Below are 25414 nucleotides of genomic sequence, written 5' to 3'. Positions count from 1 at the left end.
ATAACTATATGTCTTTTAACTAATTACCATTTTTGTGCGCATTATGACAATCTTCGAGACGTTTGAATTTAAGCTGTATTTAGGGTCTGCAACTATTAGACTACGCACACGATGTAGAGCGGTTTGTATCGCGATAGCTCTGTGCGCTGGGTTTGTGCGCTGGCTTGCTTCAATATATTCTGTGTGCTGGGTTTGTGCGCTGGCTTCAGCCTGGTTTATATTTTGTAGGTATTTGTGTATTTATGGTGAAAGTTGGGAGAATTTTATTGGAATAATGTGTTTGATATGTTCAAATTCATGAAAAGTGTTCAGTAATACGATCCACTACCATATAACAAAGTGTATTCTAAAGTAAGAAAAAGTCTTTTAATTGGTAAAACTATATATCTATTTGGAGTCAGCAGCGCCCTCATTTGGCAAGAAAGGTGCAAAAACTCGGAAAAAACAAATCTTCAAAGACGTGAATCTACTCAAAAATTAAAAAAGTATTTTGTAAGCTGCATTTTTTTCAAAATCCATGTCATTTTCATCAAATTCGGCTAAATTGTAGAGGAATGCATATCGAAGGTGTAGGGAAGTTAAAAATATGGGGTCCATGTGCTCGTTTTTTAACTATGAGTGTCCAAAGTGATGCGAGTTGGCATGAAAATCGCCCAAAATGCGCCGAAAACGTGCAAAAGTCTAATAATGCCGTCTAAAATGTGAATGGTTCCGTAGTTTTGCCCCCAACCATTCAAAATCCATGTCATTTTCATCATACCGTAAGTAACGGTGTATTAACCGCACCTTTTTCTCGGCGGGACAGAATCAAAAGTCGGGGGTGCGGTTTATACATGGTGACAGGTCTGAGCCAAGCCAATCTCGGCCCGATACCACTACTAGTTTACAACTTGCGTCGGGTGGCCGAGCGTAGCCGCTTGGGCCAATGCCGTTTAGAGGGGCATGAGCCGCGGGTTTAAAAGAAAAGCAACTATGACTACCGGTATCTACCGTAAATGTCCCTCAAAGTTAGATTACGGTAACAAACGCACCTACCTTCATGAAACTGACATTTTGAATGGTGTGACTTTGTCTTTGTTGTCATTTATTAGTCAACGCGGCAAAGTTGACAATCGACCGAACAGCGCGGTGCGGCTAGCCGAATAAGACACGCATTATATGTAATGCTTATCGCAACGTCAACGTAAGCTGGCGCTTTACCTTTCCGTGGCTGTTATAATGTTTGACAAATTATTGGTATTATTTGACAATTTTGTGCCATGAGGAGGGAGGTAAACGGAAGAAAGTTTCTTTCATTTGCCTTTCCTTCATTTCTCTCTATCATCCATCAACTTAAAATCAATCTTCAATCCCCGTCTTCATTCCTTCCGACTATTCCCGCCCAGAGCTCCCATTGAAAATACAGTATACCGGTACTAGCATTTTTTTCCTATTTGCTGTCTGTAAGATACCGCCACACACGTACTGAGAACTACCGGTAGTGGTTCAAAGCAGACAAGAAAAACACCTGAACAAAATCGCAAATTTCTCGTATCTTGAACCTTCCCATATTCCCGTGTCTGAAATTCATGTCAAGACATTGAATGCTAGACAGAATTCTGAAAGCAAAAGTGGGGCTGTGATGCAGGAAATATGGTATGAACGATCTTCTCGAATGGGTGAGCCCCCATGTTGATGCTGGTATCGGTACTTGCAATGAACACCGGTACCATATGTGTGTGTGAGGTGAGTGTGTAGTTGGCCAATAATGTCGGCAATTTGCAGATAAGTGACGAAGCGCTGATTTCCCATCATTTTTTTACCAGTAATACTTTGATATATTTTTTTTTTACATTTTTGGTTCTTGACTCTTTCTTAAATACGCATATTAGAGATAGAAAGTCAGTTTGATGACTTTTTTATTTTGATGATTTTTTTTTTTTTTTTTTTTTTTTCATCCGAAAATGGGGGGTGCGGTTAATATACGGGTGCGGTTAATACACCGTTACTTACGGTACTCTCCAGATTTGTAGAAGAAAATATTCTGAACACATTAAAATATTAAAAATATGGGGTCCATGTGCTCGTTTTTAAACTATTGGGGCGGTATTCTGAAAATCGTGTTAACTTTCGTGTTTAATATCGTGTTATCTCTCTGATTTAACACGCCCCTAACATACCCCCAAATTGGTATTCTGAAAACCGTGTTATCTGCGTGTTATCTTCAGCTCCTCCCACTCTGCATCTATTTAATCCAATCAAATGCGCTGTTAATGAAAAGATCGCGCAAAATTTTTAGGGGAAAAATCATTGTACGCGCGGTGACACGAAGCAAGCTGCATTGTGACATCATTTTGTAAGCGCAGCTCGTAGGGGAGGGGTGATTGTGGCAATTAAGAATGGAATATTTCAGATAGTACGAAATTATAACAGAATAAAGAGACCTCGATCGATAGTGGCAGATTATACCCCATGAAAATATGGGAGAAAACATATCTATTTGCCCCCAAATATTTTTGAAAACTTGAAAAATAGATGTGCAATGCAAAATTTAAAAAGCATGCACTTTAAAGGTCAAGTCCACCCCAGCAAAATGTTGATTTGAATAAATAGAGAAAAATCAAACTAGCATAACACCGAAAATTTCATCAAAATCGGATGTAAAATAAGAAAGTAATGGCATTTTAAAGTTTCGCTTATTTTTCACAAAACAGTGATATGCACAACTCAGTGACATGCAAATGAGTCAGTCGATGATGTCCATCACTCACTATTTCTTTGGTTTTTGTCTCACCTGCATAGCAGAGTGAGACTATAGGCGCCGCTTTTCCGACGGCGGCGGCGGCGGCGTCAACACCAAATCTTAACCTGAGGTTAAGTTTTTGAAATGACAGCATAACTTAGAAAGTATATGGACCTAGTTCATGAAACTTGGCCATAAGGTTAATCAAGTATTACTGAACATCCTGCCTGAGTTTCATGTCACATGACCAAGGTCAAAGGTCATTTAGGGTCAATGAACTTAGACCATGTTGGGGGAATCAACATCAAAATCTTAACCTAAGGTTAAGTTTTTGAAATGTCATCATAACTTAGAAAATATATGGACCTAGTTCATGAAACTTATACATAAGGTTAATCAAGTATCACTGAACATCCTGCATGAGTTTCACGTCACATGACCAAGGTCAAAGGTCATTTAGGGTCAATGAACTTTGGCCGAATTGGGGGTATCTGTTGAATTACCATCATAACTTTGAAAGTTTATGGATCTGATTCATGAAACTTGGACATAATAGTAATCAAGTATTACTGAACATCCTGTGCAAGTTTCAGGTCACATGACCAGGGTCAATGAACTTTGGCCAAATTGGGGTATTTGTTGAATTACAGCCATAAATTTGAAAGTGTGTTGGTCTAGTTCATAAAACTTGGACATAATAGTAATCAAGTATCACTGAACATCCTGTGCGAGTTTCAGCTCACATGATCAAGGTCAAAGGTCATGTAAGGTCAAAGAACTTTGGCCACGTTGGGGGTATTTGTTGAATTGCCATCATATCTCTATAAGTGTATTGGTCTAGTTCATAAAACGTGGAAATAAGAGTAACCAAGTATCACTGAACATCTTGTGCGAGTTATAGTAGTTTTCAAAATCAGCACTGCTGCTATATTGAATCGCGTGATGCAGGTGAGACGGCCAGAGGCATTCCACTTGTTTATTGTTTGAATTATACAATATTTCAATTTTTACAGATTTGACCATATAGGGATCGACTTGACCGAACCATATAGTATTGAGCAATGCTAATTCCACATGTATAGAGAGGAATTAATCACTGTTTCACTTGACAATAAGGAGAAAATTTGAATATTTCATATAATACAATACAAAAGAAATAGTGAGTGGATGACGTCATCAGACTCCTCATTTGCATACCGACCAGGATGTGCATATAACTGTTTTGTGAAATTAAGCAAATCTTCAAAATTTCATAACTTTCTTATTTTACATCCGATTTTGATGAAATTTTCAGTGTTATTCTTGTTGGATTTTTCTCTTTTTATTCAAATAATTTGTTTGTTGGGGTGGACTTGTCCTTTAAGAAACATTTAACTAGACATAGAGATATTATCAAATTGGTGGGAGAGATTTTGAATTGCTGTTACTGCTTTTCTTTTAGACTTTTTCAATTTAATTTCCCTCCTTTTTGTCTTTAATTTTTAACGATATGGCAAAAAGTAAACATATGAGCATATATGATAATGATTTTTTGTAATAATCCAAATTAAAGATGCATTTGAGGGGTACTCTCACAGTTAGTTCCAGACAAAGAAATTGATGTTTAATCATAATTGTTAGTGGAAAGAAAGGTATATGCCAGTCTATGTTGTTATTGACATTTCCGTCTGCTAGAAAAAGTGCAGCCATCGTCTTCCCCAACTTAACCTCTCCTTAGGGCAGTGTTTAATGTTCGTGTTAACTTTGAAGAAAATTTTTGCTTCAACACCATTTTCAGAATACCAAATTTCGTGTTATCTTCCTCCCTAACACAGCGTATGGGGGTTGCGCGTTGCGCACTGCATATTTCATGACCTGCGCGGTGTTACCACTTGGTCCACGTGTTTTTAACACCGTTTTTGTGCTAACACGGTTTTCAGAATACCGCCCTTGGTGTCCCAAGTGTTGCAAGTTGGCTTGAAAATCGCCCAAAATGCGCCGAAAACATGCAAAAGTCTCTTAATACTAATACCGTCCAAAATGTATAAAATACGAATGGTTCCTTAGTCCTGCTCCCAAGCATTCAAAATCCATGTCATTTTCATCATACTCTCTAGATTTATAGAGGAATATATATTCTGAAGAAGTTAAGACATTTAAACTATGGGGTCCATGTGCTCGTTTTCAAATTATCAGTGTCCAAAGCATTGCGAGTTGGCTTGAAACAGCCCAAAATGCGCCAAAAACAAACAAAAGTCTGTTAATACCGTCTAAATGCGAATGGTTCCGTAGTCTCGCTCCCAAACATTGAAAATCCATGTCATTTTCATCATACTTTGCACATAGATACTTAAGCACCTGAATATTCCAAATATGCAAATATTAGTATGGGTCCATGTTCTTGATTTTTTGCTATAGACCTTCAAAGTTACTAGTTACCCAAAATGGATGATGTTTTTAAGAAATGCGCATCCAAAAGAATTTGGCATTTTTAGACCTCACAAGATCACAACAAAGAGTTTAAGCCCTATTACTTAGGGACCGTATTTTTATTATGAGGTCCGTTCGCGTGCAGGAGAACACTGGACAGATTCAAGAACGGGTTCCGACGATTTGTGGGCGTGGCAATGAACTTGTGGGCGTGGCAATGAACTTAGATTGTCGGAACGAAGCGGAATAGGACCTAGTCACAGCGCATGCGCGATAACTGACGAGGATCGGCGGAACGATGCAGAACAGCGCCTAGTTACAGCGCACGCGCAAAACTGGTGCGCCCGAGGATTTCGGCGCCGGCCGCCGGTATAGAATGCTCGCTCACAAGAAAACAGCGACACGAGTAGAAGTGCGCTTGCCTTAATTTAATCTAGAATTAAATTATCAGTTGATGCTTACCACCATTATCAATATCCTTTCTTCCCTTATTCCTTTTCTCGTGCATGTGATATGTGTGACACTTGACTGAGGCTCGTACTTTGTTTTGGATTCGAGTACTAGTATGGAGGCGAAGTGTGTGTTCATATACCTCCATGTTTCAAACTACTAGCAGCTGTGTCGCGTCGGACGTGAATGAATTTGTATTGTTTTGGTTGTATTTTGTTTTTGCTGGGGGGGGGGGGGTTCATTATATTTTTTTCTCCCATTGTCAGCATTGTGATATGAAATGATTTTGGTACAATTATTTTCTGCATTTGATGAATTATTGTATGCGCCTTTCCTCGATTATTATTTTGACATGAATTCATATGAATGGTCTAGATTTACTGTACTTCAATTTATCGTCTTTAAATTAATTCCATGGTATGAATTGAATTAATTACCGTAAGATACGAATTGGAATATAGCGACATTCCATAAAAGATTTGACCTAACATACCGGTACTTAAAATATCTGGCTTCCAATGCCTAGAAATGGGCCACATCACGCGTCTTCCAAATGAGTGCCAGTTAGGATTAAAGGTTGGTAAACTGTCATAAAGTTATTTTCATAAGGTGTTGTTTTAAGGCCACCAATACGTTTTAAACAACCTCATACTAGAATACCCTTTAATTTGAAAAAAAATCCGTTCGGCAGGAGGCAAGGTCAGGGCGACCTGACGGAGGGAGATACTTCTAAGAGGGAGGGGGAAACGGGTGGAATCAACGAGAAGTGGTGTGATTTATTGATTAAAAAGTGACTTGTACAAGCCGATTCTGAGATGGGGCTGATTTATTATATTTTTGTGGGGGGGGGGGGTGACTGAGGTTGACCAAAGAGTATTAGACCCTGATACTATTTTCGTTAAAACGTAGTCCAACACGACTGCAGGATATATAAATGGGATATCAGAGGTTGACTAGAATTTTGTCAACCTGGGGGGGGGGGGGAGGGGGGCTGGGGTTCGGTTCACCAGCGACGATAATATAGGCTTATTTTGTCTTACATGTAGAAATCATTACCTTTTATTTACATCGCCAGAATGTTATCCAACGAGACTAGGGGAACGGAGCTATAAGAAAAGATTCCCTCGTAATAAAAAAAATATATTCCTTGATAGCAAACATTTCTAGTACTTTCAGCATAACCATGGAGTAAAAGTAGTTTTATGAAGACATCTCGAGCGGGAATTTCCAACCCCCGCCGCGCCCTCCCCCTCTCTCTCTTTAATACATCTTCAGCTCGCCCCTTGGAGTAGCCTACGGCTGGGGTGTGTATTGACGCAAAAATTCTTAATATCCATATAATTCCACACTCCGTCATGAAAAAGAGAATCAATCATAGTAGGTTTGTGTCGAATGAAACAAAACAAAATCAACATTTCGGATTATTCGGCCGATCGGACAGACCATAGATAAGCATAGCATACATTTTAACAAAATATTAAATCATATTCAAGAAATGCATGCAAATGAAACAAAAGTGCATGACAAAGCGTCACTCAATTATGAAAGCAGCAGCCGGGGGGGGGGGGGAGATACCCATTCCGCTGTGTCCAAAATACGTCTTTAAGTCAGACATATAATTTATCATATTCTGTCAAATGAATCTAAAATTTTGAAATAATATTTAAAAGGCGACAAAACCTGAGTGATCACAATGAGGGGTGGGGGGGGGGGGTACGTGAGATCGAGTATCAACGAGAAATTAACCCCTGCGAGTGTGCTCCACATGCAATACTAGTATGTATTACACGTATATTACGAGTGTATCGTGTGTGCATGCATACAGCATGCAAAGCTGTGTATACGCGCTCTATCTATAAATAGAAAATATGAATACTAATTAGGTGAAATCGTATGCGCGTATTAGAATGTACACCGTACGTGTACGACGTGCATATGCTATGATTGCATACAGAAGTGCACAGACGTAGATGGAGGGGTTTGAATTTAGTGCCCATGAATGATATGGGCATGGCCTGCATGAATTCGCCCTGAATTTAATCATGTATTCTATTTTGTTACCCCCGTGCACTACATTCCTAGTTTTGCAATAACCAAGACGTGCCATTTCACTTATATTCGCCCTTTATTGAATTAACTATAGCTAAATGCAAGTTTTATTACCCCTACAAACTGACACTAAATGTTCCTGTAACATGATAATTAATTTATGCACTAATTTATGCATTCTGCTCGTGCTTTGCGCTCGCATTATTTATTTATTTTGAATTGATATTTCATTAATCAGGAATGTTGCACGAACAGTCCATCTACATTTTAACCTTAATTCATCGTCACTCCTATTTTGCATATACTATGAAAATATGTCGAATGGTTCAGTTGGACATTTTAACAGATGTGAAACTAAAATTAAGGACAACCCCACGATAATACTAGTATTATCGCTGATATATTTAATTCTTAAAATGAAACACAATTGTCTTCCATAGGGCCTTACTGAGGCCCTATCTTTATTTGCATACTTGTTCTTATTGATTTTAATTAATTTTCGATTTTTGTGAGATCTCATTTCATACCATTATCATTGTTGCCATTATCACACCATCCAACATTGGTCTTCACTAAGACCCTACGATGGATCATTGGTCTTAACTAAATGCCCGACGAAGGATCATTGGTCTTAAGGCCTGACGAAGGATCAGATTGGCATTGATAAAGTAAGTACATGTACATGTATCCGATTAACCAAAGGGTGGGGGGCTGGGGGTGACATTTGTGTAATAAGAATTCACGTACGTTTTAGGGGGCAAGATGGCATATATAAAGGGCAAAATCTAGAAGCATGAAGCGCGCGATCACGAACATCATCATGATCACATTAGTTTATAATATGATTCACGATCGATCGACAGTAAATTATAATGGGGGGGGGGTATGATAACGCAGGCCTTCCCCCGGCCCCCATAAGATCGGAGGGTCGCTAGTCGTAAAAGTAGAGGGTCGTATCGCTAGTTAAAGGACAAGTCCACCCCCCAAAAAAAAAATTTGAATAAAAAGAGAAAAATCCAACATGCATAACATTGAAAATTTCATCAAAATCGGATGTAAAATAGGAAAGTTATGACATTTCAAAGTTTCAAAACAGTTGTATGCACATCCTGGTTGGTATGCAAACGAGGAGACTGATGACGTCATCCACTCACTATTTCTTTTGAATTTTATAATACGAAATATGAAATACTAAGTATTCTAAATTTCTCATTGTCAAGTGAAACAGTGATTAATTCCTCCCAATACATGTGGAATTAGCATTGTTTAATATTATATGGTTCAGTCAAGTCGGTCCCTATGGTCAAATCTGTAAAAAAAAATTAAAAAAAATAAAATATTGTATAATTCAAACGATGAAAAACAAAAGAAATAGTGAGTAATGGACATCATGGACTGACTCATTTGCATGTCACCGAGTTGTGCACATCACTGTTTTGTGAAAAATAAGCGAAATTTTAAAATACCACAACTTTCTTATTTTACATCCGATTTTGATGAAATTTTCAGAGTTATGCTAGTTTGATTTTTCTATATTTATTCAAATTAACATTTTGCTGGGATGGACTTGACCTTTTATTAGGAAAGGAGGGTCGCTAGACAAATAGCAGAGGAGGGTCGCCAGTCATAAGACAGGGCCTGACCTTTACTTTTTTTTTAGGGAGCCAGCCGGGCTCCTCAACCACTTTTTTAGGGAGCCCGCAAGGGGTTCAGGGAGCCCAAGTTTATCACATTTTTTTTTGGGTCATAACAATGGTCAGCATTAAAACACACCAACACAATTCCTTGTTTTTATAATCATCAATACCAGGTGTATTATTATTAAGTAAATGGGAGGATTAACTGAACTGAAGAATTAATCTTACAGCAATTGACTTTTGTGAAGCCCTTTTGCTACAGTAACAGTCTAACATTGGACTTCAGGTTTTATCAGAATGAGATATAGCACTGGATAAGTCACTCTTCCTCGCTTGTCTGTTAAAATTTATATTCATTCAATCTTCAATATTGCTCAACAGATTGAGCAAGCAATTATTAATATCATTTGCAGAGAGGAAAATAAATGACAAAAACTATTGAAAATGCATTTAACCACTAGGAATACACTTTTCTTTCAGAACCTTCCCAAAATATGATATTTTCATCCTTTGCTCAATCTGTTTCATTGCATATTCAATTTCCACTCAAATCGACATTCATCTCATCCATTATTTCAGAATAGACATCTTTGTTTACATTAAACTCAGCCACAGGCACTAGGAATGCCCAAGGGGCTCATACAATGACCCCTGCCATGGGGACATACCATTGAAACCAAGCAACACAGGCTCAATGTTGACAGTTACGAGGTCACTCACTGTTTTTATGAATGAACTTTCTTGGCTGATACTAGAAAAACTTAAGGAGCAAGCCGGGCATTTTGATTTACTTTCTAAGGAGCCCGCCAAGGTTTTAGGGAGCCAATTGCCACCGGGCTCCCGCTAAAGTCGAGCCCTGTAAGAGTGTCGCTATAAAGTACGAGAGGACTGTTACATAAATAGTCATCATAAAGGGGGTCGCTATTCATATAATCGAAGAAGAGGGTCGCTAGCATGGTTAGTAAGGGTCGCCAGTAGTAAAACATGGACACGGTAGACTCACAATATATAGTCATAACAGAAGATGGTCGCTAGTCATTAAAGCAGAAGGGGGTCACTAGTCATTAATAGTATTATAATGCCAGAGGTCACCAGTCACAATATTTATGGGGGTGACTATATTTATTTTTTTCCCAATAAGACATCTCAAAAGGTCTAAGTTAGTTATAAATGCAAAGTCGAAGCGTGAGCTCTTTTTGGATACTTCATTTATTCAGACCTGAAAATTTGAAATAACGCAATTGGCCGTAAATTCTTATTCACAGACTTAAAAACATTATGAAGAGGATAACTTGGCCATTGATGTGAGCATGAAGAATAACTAGGGACGCACCATTAGATATCCAGGAGGGGGCTGGAATAAAAAAAAAAAAAACTTGTTATATGAGCAAAAAAAATCTTGACTCACCAAAAATTGGTCCACTGACAAATTATCTGAAAGGGGCAAAAACAAATTGTCGCAACAGAATAAGAAAAAAGAAATTTACTAAAAGGGAAAAAAAATGCTCTAACCCAAACTTCCGACCCCCCCCCCCCCCGCTATCTACGGTGCGCCCCTTTAATAGAAGAATCTGCTCTTAAGAAATACTTGTCGTCAGCAGATTAAATAATTTCTGCTCGTGCTTCGCGCTCGCATTATTTATTTATTTGAGCCTAGCATTTGGGGGAGGGGGGTTACTCAGTGTGTTCCTTATTTAAAGGCGCTTAACATCTCAAATTTTCATATCACAAAAATGGCTTACACTACAGGCTTCCCACTTGATTCAAGATATCAAATCCTATCAATGTCCTGTTTGGGGGGTCTAAACATAAAAAAATAGCACACGCTTTCCGCTCATATTAGTTCATGGTTACAAAACTAAGTGTTTATATATATGTCCGGTTTGTCAGGTCATGAAATCGAGTTTTCAAAGGAGGTAATTAAATAAGAAGGTAAATTGCCGATTCGTCCACTGCCAACACATCTACTCACGTGCGTCCATCAACATTACGTCTAACAACCATTATAGGTCAAAATAATAACCATTATGTGCTATCGACACTTCGTCTAATCACCAGTTGGTCTATGACCATTTCGTCTCATAACCAGTTGGTCTAATACTCGTTTGATTTCCATTCGTTTTGCCCAATAAACACTTCAGACCAATAAATTGTATAAAGACTAAATGGCTTTTTGACCAACTGGTTATTAGACGAAATGGTGAGTGGACGAAATGGCAACCATGCGGATATTAGACGAGTTGGTAATTTGACGAATTAGTATTGGACTAGATGAAAATTCCTTTTGACTAAAGCTACCTAGCGCCCCTCTTTTAGTATTATGAGCAGTGGCCCTCTTAAGAGTGATGGCCCTCATGCTCGATTATGAATGATTCATTTTGCATTATGAATATCAGACCTTATGCTCCTTATTACTATGACAAATGACCCATTTTCTCTTTTATGACTAGCAAACCTTTGGTTATAAAGGAACTTACACATTATGAATAGCGGACCCTTTTACAAGCGGGCATTATGACTAGCGGTCCTCAATTACCAGCGGGCTTACCCTATTAAAATATTCTAACCTTACATGCGGTCAACGCAGATGTATGGTTGGAGGATTTTGAAGAGGGTACTGCAATAGATGTTAAAGGTCAAGACCACCCCAGAAAATTGTTGATTTGAATAAATAGAGAAAAATCAAACTAGCAAAACGCTGAAAATTTCATCAAAATATATGTGAAATAAGTTGTCATTTTAAAGTTTCGCTTATTTTTCACAAAAAACATGAAAAAGTGATATGCACAACTCAGTGACATGCAAATGAGACAGTCGATGATGTCCATCATTGTTTTTTATTGTTTGAATTATACAATATTTCATTTTTTAAAAACAGATTTGACAATAAGGGCCAACCGTATAGTATTAAACAATGCTAACTCGACATGTTGACAATGAGAAAAAATACAATATTTCATATTTCATATAATGAAATACAAAAGAAATAGTGGATGACGTCATCAGTCTTCTCATTTGCATATCGACCAGGATAACTTTCGTAAAATTAAGTGAAAATATAAAATGCCACAACTTTCTTTTTACATCCGATTTCGATGAAATTTTCAGTGCTATATGCTTGTTTGAATTTTCTCTTTTTATTCAAATCAACTTTTGTTGTGGTGGACTTAATTGTCCTTTAAATAAAGATCATTAATTTCGTCTCCCGAAAAAAAAATTATCTTAAAAAATGACAAGCTCAACAGAGAGAGAAGGGAGGGGCAACGTCCTCCGTGACTCCGTCCCAAGTGAACGCAGTTTTGCAATCGAATGGGGGTATATTTTTTCCTTCAAATTTACGGGGTGTGCCTCCCCCCCCCCCCTCTCCTTTGATCCGTGCCTACAATGGAATTTGTCATCTAGGGCAAAAAGATGTAGAAATAATAAAAAGTGCCCTTGTGAGCTGATGATTCCGAACATGAAAATTACAGGCCTTACCTTAGAATGTCCAGTGGAATCTGTGTCCCCGTCGTCGAACCAGGGACGTCTGTAAGTCCCTGTTCTCACGTCCCCGGTTAAGACAAATGTTCCATCGTAGGGCCTGAGTTCAAGCCAAGTAGAGTTCTGTTAAATTACCTTAAAAGTATACTTGGCGGAGGTCACTACCATTGGATAGTGGACAACATCCGCGAGAAAAAAAATCATGGACAAGGCTAAGCTGTTTATCGCTGGTAGGCGGGTGCACGAATTCAGCCAAAACACAAAGAATGAGAAAACAGCTCCGGGCTGAAAATATTTAGATCTAGATGAATAGAATAAAATTCAGAGCCAAATGCTGAAAATTTCATTAGAATCAGATAACTAAGTTATTGAACTTCAAAGATTTGCATTCCCCCCCCCCCCCCGGGTATTCTGGTGAAACAATTCTAGGCATGTCTTCATGAATATTCATTGGGTGGGCTGATGATGTCACATCCTTTCCTTTTTCTTAAATGTCATGACACGAAATCACAATTGTTTCATTTTTCATAAATATGTAAATGATGTGTCTCAATTATTATGAAATACGTTGCAGCAAGAAATACCTAATGTACGTAATCAGTTATCAGTCCAATTGTTTAAGTCCTTGGTAGAAAACTTTTGAATTTATAAACCTAATTTTCATATAATAAAATACAAAAGAACAAGACAGTGGGGCCATGGCATCATCAGCCCACCTAATGAATATTCATGAAGCGAGCCTAGAGCTGTTTCACCAGAATAATGCAAATCTTTAATAATAACTTTGTTATTTGTTATCTGATTTTGATCAAATTTTCAGCATTTTGCTATTTGAATTTTATTCTTTTTAGTGATATATAAATATCTCCAGCCTGGAGCATCCCTTTAATCACGACGGCCTAAACTGCAAATAGAGGACGTCATTTGCAAAATTGAGGGAAGCGTGGCATTTGGTTTATTCTCCCTTATACCTCGGTCACATTTTGCTCTACGGCGGCCGTCGAGAACGGCATTTTTATTCATACCACATGTGTAGCTATTCCAAAAAATGTGACCGAGGTATTAATCGTAATAATGGCAAAATAATCGAGGTACTAGTAATAATGCAGTACAGATGAATGAAATTATTCTGGTTGTGAAAAAATATGTATGATTATAAATTAAGTAATAAAATAAACTGATTGCTAATGAGATTGGCCCGCTTTTCTCCAACCTACACCCTTTCAATCCATCTCCCATACACCTCTCCGCCTTCATCTCTTTTGCTCTTTTTACCTGTTAAACGACACCCCCCCCCCCTTCCCTCTCCATTCGTCTTCTATGCGTGTTGCATTTTTTCCTCTCACCGTTTATTCTTCATACACATCTTATGGTCTTATCTATGCGCCCTTGTTCAGAGTTCAAAATGAGGTCAATCGGAGTTCATCTTCAACTCTAGTTATCTGGATTGCACAAACCATGGACCTATTAAAAATAGGTCCATGCACAAACTTATTGAGTAAGATTTGAGTGCACTAACTTATTGAGAAGATATTAGATTTACCAAATGATACTAAAGCAAGCTATCATCGATTTCAGTACTTATTTGCAGACAGGAAAATCAATTAAATGAATTAAAGTGTTATTGTAATTATCAGTTCGTGAATCATCGGTGGAAATTTGAATCCGGATTTGAATGCTGCGGTATTTTTATTCTTCTTCATTTTAAAAATATAAGTTAACTGGTCAATATTTTGACCTGGTATATGAAATTATAACAATAACAATATTATCTATTCATATCGCGTGACCAAAGAGTATCTGTGCTATAGCTATCGAATTAATAATAAATTCAACATAGACAAAATGAAGGGGGGACCAAACCTATAAAGCTCAACACCGAGAGAAAGGGAGGGAGGAAAAGGACACAACATGATGATTAATCAAGTAGAGCTTCTAAATAGATCATTCAAATGAAAATATGGGCCTGTTAAAATCAATGAAGAGTGATGTATTTACATGTATCAAATTTGTAAAACACCCAATATTTATTTAGTCTTTACCCGGGTCTCTATCACTCAGAGGCAAATACCCAGCATGGCACGATCCATTTTAAACTAAACTAAAAATACGAGTGCCGACCAGATGAGATTCACTGATTTCACTCAAGACACACATGCTCATTACACAACAGTGGGTCTACATGCGTTTTAATAAGAGAGCATCAAAGTTCATACATCGTGACCCGCATCGTGGTTTGCCATTCACAGAATCAGGATCTTAAATACACGGAATTGAATAGTAAGTTTATTGTTACTAATTGATATGACGCTCAATTATAGCGCTGCAATCTTCCCATTTTAAAGAAGCTTCAACGAGCGTGTGTCACAGGGGCGAATCGTGTCCCGCTGATCTGCCGTAGCACAGCGCAGCAGCCGGCGCGGCGGAAAGAAGCGGAACGGATTAGTTCTCCTGCAATCGGACGATTTAGGCTCCTCCCCCTTTTCAACTCTGTCAAGGGGGTTGGGCTAAAATCGTTCCGCGTTCCGATGCAGGATCGTGGAGGATCGTGGAGCGGAACACCAGCGATAATAAAAATACGGTCCCTTAGTCAAAATCCAGGAAAATTTCATCAAATTTTGCTATCTCATTAATAATTGTATCCGTAAGATGGATAATCTATCTATATTGTTGTCAATTGTTTGCTCATTTAAAGGAAACCAAAACCCAAGTAGAGAAGCAATCTTATTGGAAAGAGTAAAATGAGAGGAACAATTTAAAAAAAGTTTCATCAAAATCAGTTATGAAATAAGCAAGTTATGGGAGTTTGAAAACTCTTGTTGTACTTCCTATGGGCATCCTCAAATTGGCAAACGTGCTTCAAAATGGCTGATTTTGTGGACAACTCTTTTTGTTTTTCATTTGTTTTGTACACAAATTTTCAGATTTTCCTCATTATCTTTCAAATTGCATCTTGCCTCCTTCTGAGCACAACATATGTCATGGGAAAATATAATCCACACCATATATGTCAAGGTCAGGAGGAGATAATGTGAAATATGTAAAATAAAGGGGAAGATCTGAAAATATGTGTACAAAACAAATGGAGAGTTGTCCACAAAATCAGCCATTTTGAAGCACGTTTGCCAATTTGAGGATCCACATAGAAAGTACAACAAGACTTTTTAATCGTCCATAACTTGCTTATTTCATAACCGATTTTGATGAAACTTTTTTTGAATTGTTCCTCTCATTTTACTCTTTCCAATAAGATTGCTTCTCTTCTTGGGTTTTGGTTTCCTTTAAGTCTAACAACACTCTCACTTCTTAGAAATTGCGGGAAAGATACTCAACCTCAAAAATTTCAAATTTCAATAACAAACTTGAGAAGTAAAAGAAATGCTGCACTGTATTCAAAACCCATGTCATTTTCACCAAACTTTGCAGTTGTAGAAGAAGGTATACCTAAGAGGTGCAAACATTAAAAAATATGGGTTCATGTGCATGTTTTCAAACTAGCAGCACTCTCATTAGAGCAAATTTGCTTCTTAAAACACCAGAAAACGCGCCAAAAGCAGTATCTATGTGAGGAAAAATTCCAAACCACTTTTCCATTTATTCAAACTTGGGGTCATATTCATCATACTTTGCAGCACTACAATGACTACAGAGAAACTCTTGAAATTGTAGAGGAATAAAAAAAATGGTCTATGGAATAATCCCAGTTTATTAGCTCTATAAAATAACACATCAGATCTGCAGTTAGTGCAGATAAGGAGAAAAATCAGCTCTTAAATTAAATCACCAGTTCATCCATTGTGACGTCAGCGCGCAGAGTGTAAAATATGCGCAGATCATGATGCGCACAAACATAACTGTGGAACGTCCTTAATTGTTGCTTGTCATGCTTGTTGTTCTGCTTAGACAGGAATAACCGTCGTTTCTGGGGATTTATTTAACAATTTCTGACATTTTACTACAATCCCCATTCTTGAGTGGAGCCAACGCAGTTCAGCGGAACAACCAAAATACAGAGACTGAAGATTTTGGTCTATGTTCCGCTGAACTCTGTTGGCTTTACTCATCAATACGGTACAAGGATAATTAAAAAGAAAAAAATGTTAAAAACTTGTCAAAACAGACGGCTGCCAGCTATGATGTACTTAATCTCCATGGAGCCAGGGACGATTGCCATTACACTTAATGCACTATACGCACCAAGCTTTTTGCCAACAATAAAATTGCTCAAAAATACACATGAAGTGATGAGCCCAAGCCGGCCATGGGCAAGGCTTACCCTGAACCCAGCAGGGAGCTCTGGCCCGTTTCGCGGGCCAGAGTCCGCCATCCATTTAGACACGGGACTGGGGTAGATTTGGGAATCAATAACTTACTAAGAAAAATGTGAAAACAGATATTCTGCACTTACCATGATTATATGGATGAAGGTCTATCGTGTGACGGCATCCTGACATAGAGACACAGACTGGAACCTCAAAAAACGAAAAGTTCTGTCGCGATACATCTCCTACCGATTACAAAAATCTTCAGGTTTGAAAAGGGGAAATACAGGGAATTGATACTAGTACAGTAGTCTTGAGGACTCCATGATTATTTTTTGTCTCGCCTGCATAGCGGAGCGAGACATAGGTATCACTATTTCCGGCGTCGTCGTCGTCAACAATTGTGTTGTACACCCAATAACTTTCTATAGCTTCGAGGTAGGATCACCAAATTCATACCAGAGGTCCATCTCCTGAAGGCACAGGTCAAGTTCGAATATGAGTCGAATTTGAATAAGGTCAAAGGTCAATGAACTTTCCATGACTGGCACTGTGCTATGTTGTACACATAATAACTTTCTATATCTTCGAGGTGGGATCACCAAATTCATACCAGAGGTCCATCTCCTGAAGGCACAGGTCAGGTTCGAATATGAGTCGAATTTGAAAAAGGTCAAAGGTCAATGAACTGTCCATGACTGGCACTGTGCTGTGTTGTACACACAATAACTTTCTAAAGCTTCAAGGTGAGATCGCCAAATTCATAACAGAGGTCCATCTCTTGAAGGTGCAGGTCAAGTTCGATTGTGAGTTGAATTTGATTAAGGTCAAAGGTAAATGAACTTTTCATGACTGGCACTGTGCTGTGTTGTACACACAATAACTTTCTATAGCTTCAAGGTGGGATCGCCAAACTCGTAACAGAGGTCCATCTCTTGAAGGTGCAGGACATTTTGCCCTCACATCTATCATAACCTTTAGTCAAAATGTGCTTATAAAAAACTGCACTCTTTCAAACTTCCTACTCATACCCTATTACTTATTTTATCTTGTACATGTAGTACTTCACTCTTGCATCATTTACTTATCATATGCACACAGATCAATTTAGAAAACCCTACTGCTAAAGTGAAGGCAAGATGGCTAAAAATCACACACAATAAGTGTTTATATTTATCTTTCATGCACAACCTTTCCTCCATTTTGTCAAACAATAAGTTTGCCATAACACCTTAATAATTAATTTAATTCTTACAATTTTACTCACATTATTATTAATTACATTCTTTTTCACAAACATTCATTTCTTTACTTGCATGGAAATAATTGTAGCTTCATAGTATTAACAGCATTCTTAGTGTTATCTGATTTTCTACGGATAAAGTAGGCCTATACCATTAAAGCATATGTAAACTGTCAGAACCACAGTTCACCCACTAAACTGCTGACAGCCTCAGAAGTCATATAGCATAGTTTTGACATGCAGTCTCTTCATGACTGCAATATGCAGGCGAGACAACGCTTGGCGTTTGCCTTGTTTTTTTTATATTTTGACATAGATCTGATCTATACTTCTTCATCATGGAGTCTTCGGTCTTGACACTCTTCCCATAGACGCATAAGAGGCTGACCAAAACTGAAAACAAAGATGAATTTACCTTGGAAATCCATCTTTTAAGATAAAAATCATTTTAAATGGTGGTGATTTTTTGTCTCACCTGACTCGTGAAACTTGGACATAAGAGTAATCAAGTATCACTGAACATCCTGTGCGAGTTTCAGGTCACATGATCAAGGTCAAAGGTCATGTAAGGTCAATGAACTTTGGCCACGTTGGGGGTATTTGTTGAATTACCATCATATCTCTGTAAGTGTAATTGGTCTACATGTAGTTCATAAAAGGTGGAAATAAGAGTAACCAAGTATCACTGAACATCTTGTGCGAGTTATAGTAGTTTTCAAAATCAGCACTGCTGCTATATTGAATCGCATGTTGCAGGTGAGACCGCCAGAGGCATTCCACTTGTTTCATATTTACACCTTCCTAAGTTCCTACGCCTAATGCGATGAAGGTTTCAAAAATTGGTTAATAAAAATGTTAACAAAAATTGGTTAATAAAAATGTTAACAATTTAAGGTTTCTTACCAAACCGATCTCGTGTAGAAGATCCCTCGATCTGTTTGTCAACAAAGCAAATACAATAGGTCTGACCCTTGAACTGCTTCGTTATGACGTACACTACCAGTCACAATTCTTTGACTCACTATTCCCTGTTTCAGCCAGAGAATAATAGATTCAGTAGACCGAATCTATTGTTCTCTGGTTGAAACAGGTACTGATGCCGTTTTGAAGAACAATTTATAGATGAAAATTATTATTTAACAAATACTAAAATTAAATATGTGATAATTAGTCATAATCACGTATTTAATTTTAGTATTTGTTAAATAATAATTTTTATATATAAATTGTTCTTCAAAACGGCATTTTGTAACATCGCTAATCGTAGCTACGTCATAACGAAGCGGTTCAAGGGTCAGACCTAATTTTGGTCATGGCAGGCAAGATAAATTCACCTTGGAAAAAGAAATGCATTAACAAGGTAGATCAGTTCATGTCAAAAGAGAGAAAAAGTTCATGTCAAAAGAGAGAAAAAGTTCAATGGTTTATAAAACCGCAAAATTTTCTTTTTAATAGGTAGGGACAGTGATTTTCCGCGATCGCGGAAAACGGACGGAATTCACGGAAATTGCCTTTTGAAACGGAAAATGCCATTTCAAACGGAAAATCACGGAAAACATATTTTTTCCTCAGAATACACAGAACAGCAACAGTAATTACTCCAAAATCTCAATAAAATACGAATATTAACTGGCCACAAAACCTCACAAAACACGATCTCACTTCACTACAAAGTATGACAATTCACACATCGTGACTGCTCTTGACTCCATCACTCTCAATCGTACCCCGCGGGCCTCGCCCGCGTCTTGGCCGGCGGCGGGGTCGGCCGTATCGAAAACATTCACATGCAAACAACACGGTCGTGTGTTGCTGCCCTCTACGTTTGAAGATGTAACAGCACGATGTTCCGGTCTTGAAATCCAAAATGGCGGATAGGCTACAGTCGTTGACTGGTCGAAACGATGTCCAAAAACCCCCAAAATTATCGATAAAATTTAATTTAACAAAAAAATAATGCTAATAATGTGAAAGGTAAGGATGTATTTATGTCAGATATGTTTGTGAAAATATTTTGTGTACCCGCATAGATCCGATTAGAGCGGATTCTACTGCGTTGTTGGTACAGTGGCAGATACAAATTTTGATCAGCGCAGCGCGAGTGATATATTGCTACTGAATGGTAAACGGAATTGCCAATTTTCCGTGTACACAAAGTCTATGGGGAAACGGAATTTCCGTTTTCTGGCATGCTGAAACGGAATTTACGATTTTCTGAAACGGAAAAGGCAATTTTTTGAAACGGAAAATCACTGTCCCTAAATAGGTAAAACTTTTTTTTTTCAAGGATTATTTTTTCAGGCAAGTGATATAGATTTTGGGCAAGTATATTCCAACTATTTAAAAATTTATGTGCCCGACTGGGCAAGTGCTTCTAAATCTAAAAAGTTATGTAGCTCACCCTGTTTAAAGTAATTGATACAAAGATTCCCTTTGGTGATATCAAATATACCCATGTCGCACATGTATTTAAAGTTTTACACCATTAATCATTTTTGTGCTTGTTGCGCAAATGTAATGATACCACCTATTTGTGGGCCCAACATAAAACGCATGGCCATATATTATTAATTGATCAAAAGACAATATATATGAAATATATTTTTGTTTTTATTTAATCAGCTTTCCTTAGATGACATTGTATGGGTATCCTTTAGGTCCTCCACATCCCCCATCATAAACAATAACTGATTTCTAATGCATATTTTCCCCTGATTTTTGTGTTTCAGATCTTCAGCAGATTTGGACAGGTTGCTAGGTAAAGTATCAAACAGAAATGAATATGTACTTGTAAATATACAGTGCATAAAGAAAAGTTTACACTTAGAAATAATCCTACAATATATTTGTGATATCCTGAAGCTTTTTCCACATTTATACATTGATACCGATCTCTGTAAGCGGATAACGATATAACTGTCGAAAAATCTTTCCGCTTGAGTGAGCTCCACTTAATCATGAAAATTTTGTGAAAAATGATTTGCGCAGAACTATACAGTGCGTCTCAAAAAGAAATGGGACAGATTTGAAAAGTCTATACAATTTTTGTTTCAAATTATGATCTCTATATTTTGGTGTTTAATAGGTGCTCTAAGGTCTTATCTTTCAAATGTTATTAAAAAAATTTAGTTTCGTTCATGCTTGAGCGAGCACGGAATGTTTTTGTCTGGGGTTAAAAAGGAGGCTTGCTCCAAAATGGCATAAAATTTATAAATATGATGATCGGACTTCTTGCTAATTAACAGACTTCCTCTTAACCTTTTCATTATCTTTGCCATAATTTTCAAATCATACAGTCAAAATTCATTTTCAGATCTATTTATTTGCTTGAATTGTTCTGTTGTTCGTTCTTTTTAATATGCTCTCTGTTAGCTTTGAATATTCCTTCTTCAAGCTAAAACAATTTTGTTTCAACCAAAGCATGGATTTTTTTTCAAATCCTTTCATTGTGTGCTACAAAGGTTATGGTGCCTTTTGAACAGTGCCACACAGATGGGCGGGGGCTCGGGATGCCCCCCCCCCCCCTTCAATTAAAAAATAATAATGACCAAGAAAATAAGTGGAGAGGAAATAAAAGGAAAGATGCAAAGTAAAATATGATATAATTTTCTGAATATTATATCAAAATCTATCACAAAATTTGATATTGTAATAAAAAAGTGGGAATATTTGCGTGCTCACTTCGCTCGCTCACAACTTTTTAATACATTTTACCCGATCTGCCATATCTTGCTCCTTCAAAATTGACTCAATACACCATTGTCATTGAAAGACATGAATCCCTTCCTGTGTTTCCTGTCAAGCAATAAAACTTGGTCAAGGAATCAATGACCCCTTGAAAAATAGATTCATGTCCTTTAAAGGTACATAACATAATTTGTTCCACATAATAAAAGGATTTGAATAATCACAATTTTTCCCAATTAATAATGCAAATCTTCTTGCTTGGGTTGACAAAAAATCTTCTTTTCTCAGTTACTTATGAAGGAAAATTAAAAGGTAAGAGAAGTTTAAATGAAAAAACAAAATAATTCAAGTAAATAAATAAATTTGTAAATAAAATTTGACATCATAATTTAAAAATTGTGGCACAGATAATGAAAGGGTCAAGAGGAAGTCTCCTGATTAGCAAGAAGTCTGATCATCATATTACTCATATTCTGCAATTCTGGCGCCAGCCTCTTTTTGAACCCCCAACAAAAACATCCCGTGTTCGCTCAAGCATGAACAAAAAATTATTTTTTTAATTGCATTTCAAAGATAAGACCTTAGAGCACCTATTAACACGAAAATATAGACATAATTTGAAACAAAAATTTTATAGACTTTTCAAATTTGTCCCGTTTTTTTTAAACGCACTGTATATGGATAATAGTAGATGTTAAAGATAATAGATGCCAGAACTGTGGTAACGATTCCAAAATGAGTTCGTACAGAATCCAATGAAATGACTACCAAAGTGTCTATTTGTATAAATAAAAAATATGTTCCAAAGGATTCTGGAAGAAATTGTGTAATTGCTGAGAAATTAGCAAATAAGCACGGGATTTGGGTCAAGCGTCAGGCCGACATTCAAAGCAATAATAATACACTGTCCCACTTGCCGTTATCTGTGTTGGTGATCTTCAGTGTGAACATTTTTCAGTGTACATTTCAAGATTTCACAAAGTTCAGTTTATGTAACTGTACCAAATCTAGATCCTCGATGATATAGTGGCGATTAAGCTTGGTTTTACTCACTTTCTCGTGAAATCAATGTTTACTGCAACTACTTTTATTTACATTTATCTTTAATCGTGAGGAGCACATGGATTCTAGCTAAGATGATTGATTCCAAGATATCTCTTACCTTTTTTAACTTGTTTCTTTGCCCAAAACACTTCATCGAGCGGCAATACTCCCAGAAACAGAAACAGATGAGCGTTTCTGCGAGCCTTAAAAAAAGTGGACAGTACTCACTCAAGTATAATATTCTGTTAGAATTTTTAGTTTCATTTGATAGAAGAGACTCGAACCCAAGAATATATATGTGAAAAAAATTATCCCCATGTTGTGTCTTTTTAAATTCCCAGGACATTTTCAAAGTGTAAACTTATTATTGATGGGCACTTTATTATCTAGGTATACACCTGCTCTCTGTGGCTACGTGTAGGGCCTGTATTCCAAACGAGATAAGCATGCTTATGGGCATTTTCACGGTAACTGACGTTACACGGCACAATTTTACACACCTTTCATTGTGTGTATCTCTAAAACAACAAATGATGGGAGTTTGCTTTTGATAGAGTTAATAAAGTGAACCTTGCTGTATACTCTGATACTAAGTTTTTCAATGTAACCACATTTGTTACGCATCAGCAAGCAAAAATGTGTTGACCAGTAACTGACGTTACACAAAAAGGACATGCAATTTCAGGGTGCATATTCACAACACATTTCAAAATTGATTTTCTCACAGACTGAATGCCTGATCATATGGATATTTGCAGTATTGGTAGTCCATAATAAGTACTTGGAAGATATAGTATTAATTAATTGTTCTTACATGACCATGACCTTGAAAATACAGCTGAAATTCACACAAAAATTCAATTATTCGCCGATATCCCATTTATTGTCTCGCCTGCGTAGCGGAGCGAGACATAGGTATCACTATTTCCGGCGTCGGCGTCGTCGTCAACAATTGTGTTGTACACCCAATAACTTTCTATAGCTTCGAGGTGGGATCACCAAATTCATACCAGAGGTCCATCTCCTAAAGGCACAGGTCAAGTTCGAATATGAGTCGAATTTGAATAAGGTCAAAGGTCAATGAACTTTTCATGACTGGCACTGTGCTATGTTGTACACATAATAACTTTCTATATCTTCGAGGTGGGATCACCAAATTCATACCAGAGGTCCATCTCCTGAAGGCACAGGTCAAGTTCGAATATGAGTCAAATTTGAATAAGGTCAAAGGTCAAAGGTCAATGAACTTTCCATGACTGGCACTGTGCTATGTTGTACACATGGGCGTCAATCGGTGGGGGACGGGGGGGACACGTCCCCCCCCCCCCCATAATTTTTTCAGGGGGGGACACAATATCAAATGTCCCCCCCATGTTTTTGTCACAAAAGAAGTGTGACCATCTGGGGGGGGGGGGGATATGTGCATACCTTCTCAAGGAAATGAGAGTTGATTCCCCTTAAAAAATATAAAGAAAAAAAACAATTGTCATGTAACTTTTCGATGCAATTAACGGTGGGTGAATTCGCATTCAAAAGCAGCGCAGCTAGCCGTCTATGAGCCGTTCCTGTACATACGACGCCGGGGTACACGCGAGCAACCACATGGAGACCCGCACGTGCGTGGTGGGGTTTTTTTTTTCATGTGGGTATGCACGGCATAGGCGGATCCAGGGGGGCCCGAGGGGCCCGGGCCCCCCCCCCCCCCCTATTGGCGGAGCAAAAAAAAGAAAAAAAGGGAAAGAAAGAGAAAAAGAAGGGAAAAGAGAGGAGAAAAAAAAGAAAGGGAAACATAAAAGGAGGAAGACGAGTGAATAAGATAAGGGGAAGACTTGGAAAGTAATAATAAAAAATCTTTCATGCCGGGATATAAAATTTTTGCTCGCGCTTCGCGCTCGCATCGCCTTTTAGGTGATTTACATATTTTGTCAATATGGAGCTTAAATATCAAATCATGAAGTCAATGTACAAAACATATTTCAGCTCGAAAATTTAACTTTCATTATTTTGTTTGATTTGCAAATTTGATTTTTAAAAAGTGTTCTGTAAAAAATTGTGTTTTATGGTCTGAATATTAACATTTTCAGCTTGCGCTGCGCGCTCGCAAAATTTGATTTGTAAGGTACCTATTATTTTCCTGTATTCCATAAAGTTATAAAAATATCCCTATTGAGGTCAGATTGTGAAAACGTATCAGCTAGCGCTGCATGCTCGCATTTTGATTGGTGAGTTATGTTTATCTCAATATTAATTCTAAAACAAACTACTTAAAATCCCCATTTGATCACATGCAGTTTATCAGAAATTTCGGCTCGCGATTTCCGCTCGCATTGATTGTTGAAATATATCAACTCATGGCCATAATATTAAGAGATTTCGCGCTCTCATGCTTAGGAAGAGAAATAGGAAGATGACATAATGTCCCGGTCCTATG

This window comes from Lytechinus pictus, chromosome 3, assembly GCF_037042905.1.
Source record: "Lytechinus pictus isolate F3 Inbred chromosome 3, Lp3.0, whole genome shotgun sequence".
NCBI classification, from domain to species: Eukaryota; Metazoa; Echinodermata; class Echinoidea; order Temnopleuroida; family Toxopneustidae; genus Lytechinus; species Lytechinus pictus.
The sequence above is the reverse complement of the archived record's forward strand: the minus strand, read 5'-3'. Positions refer to the sequence as shown.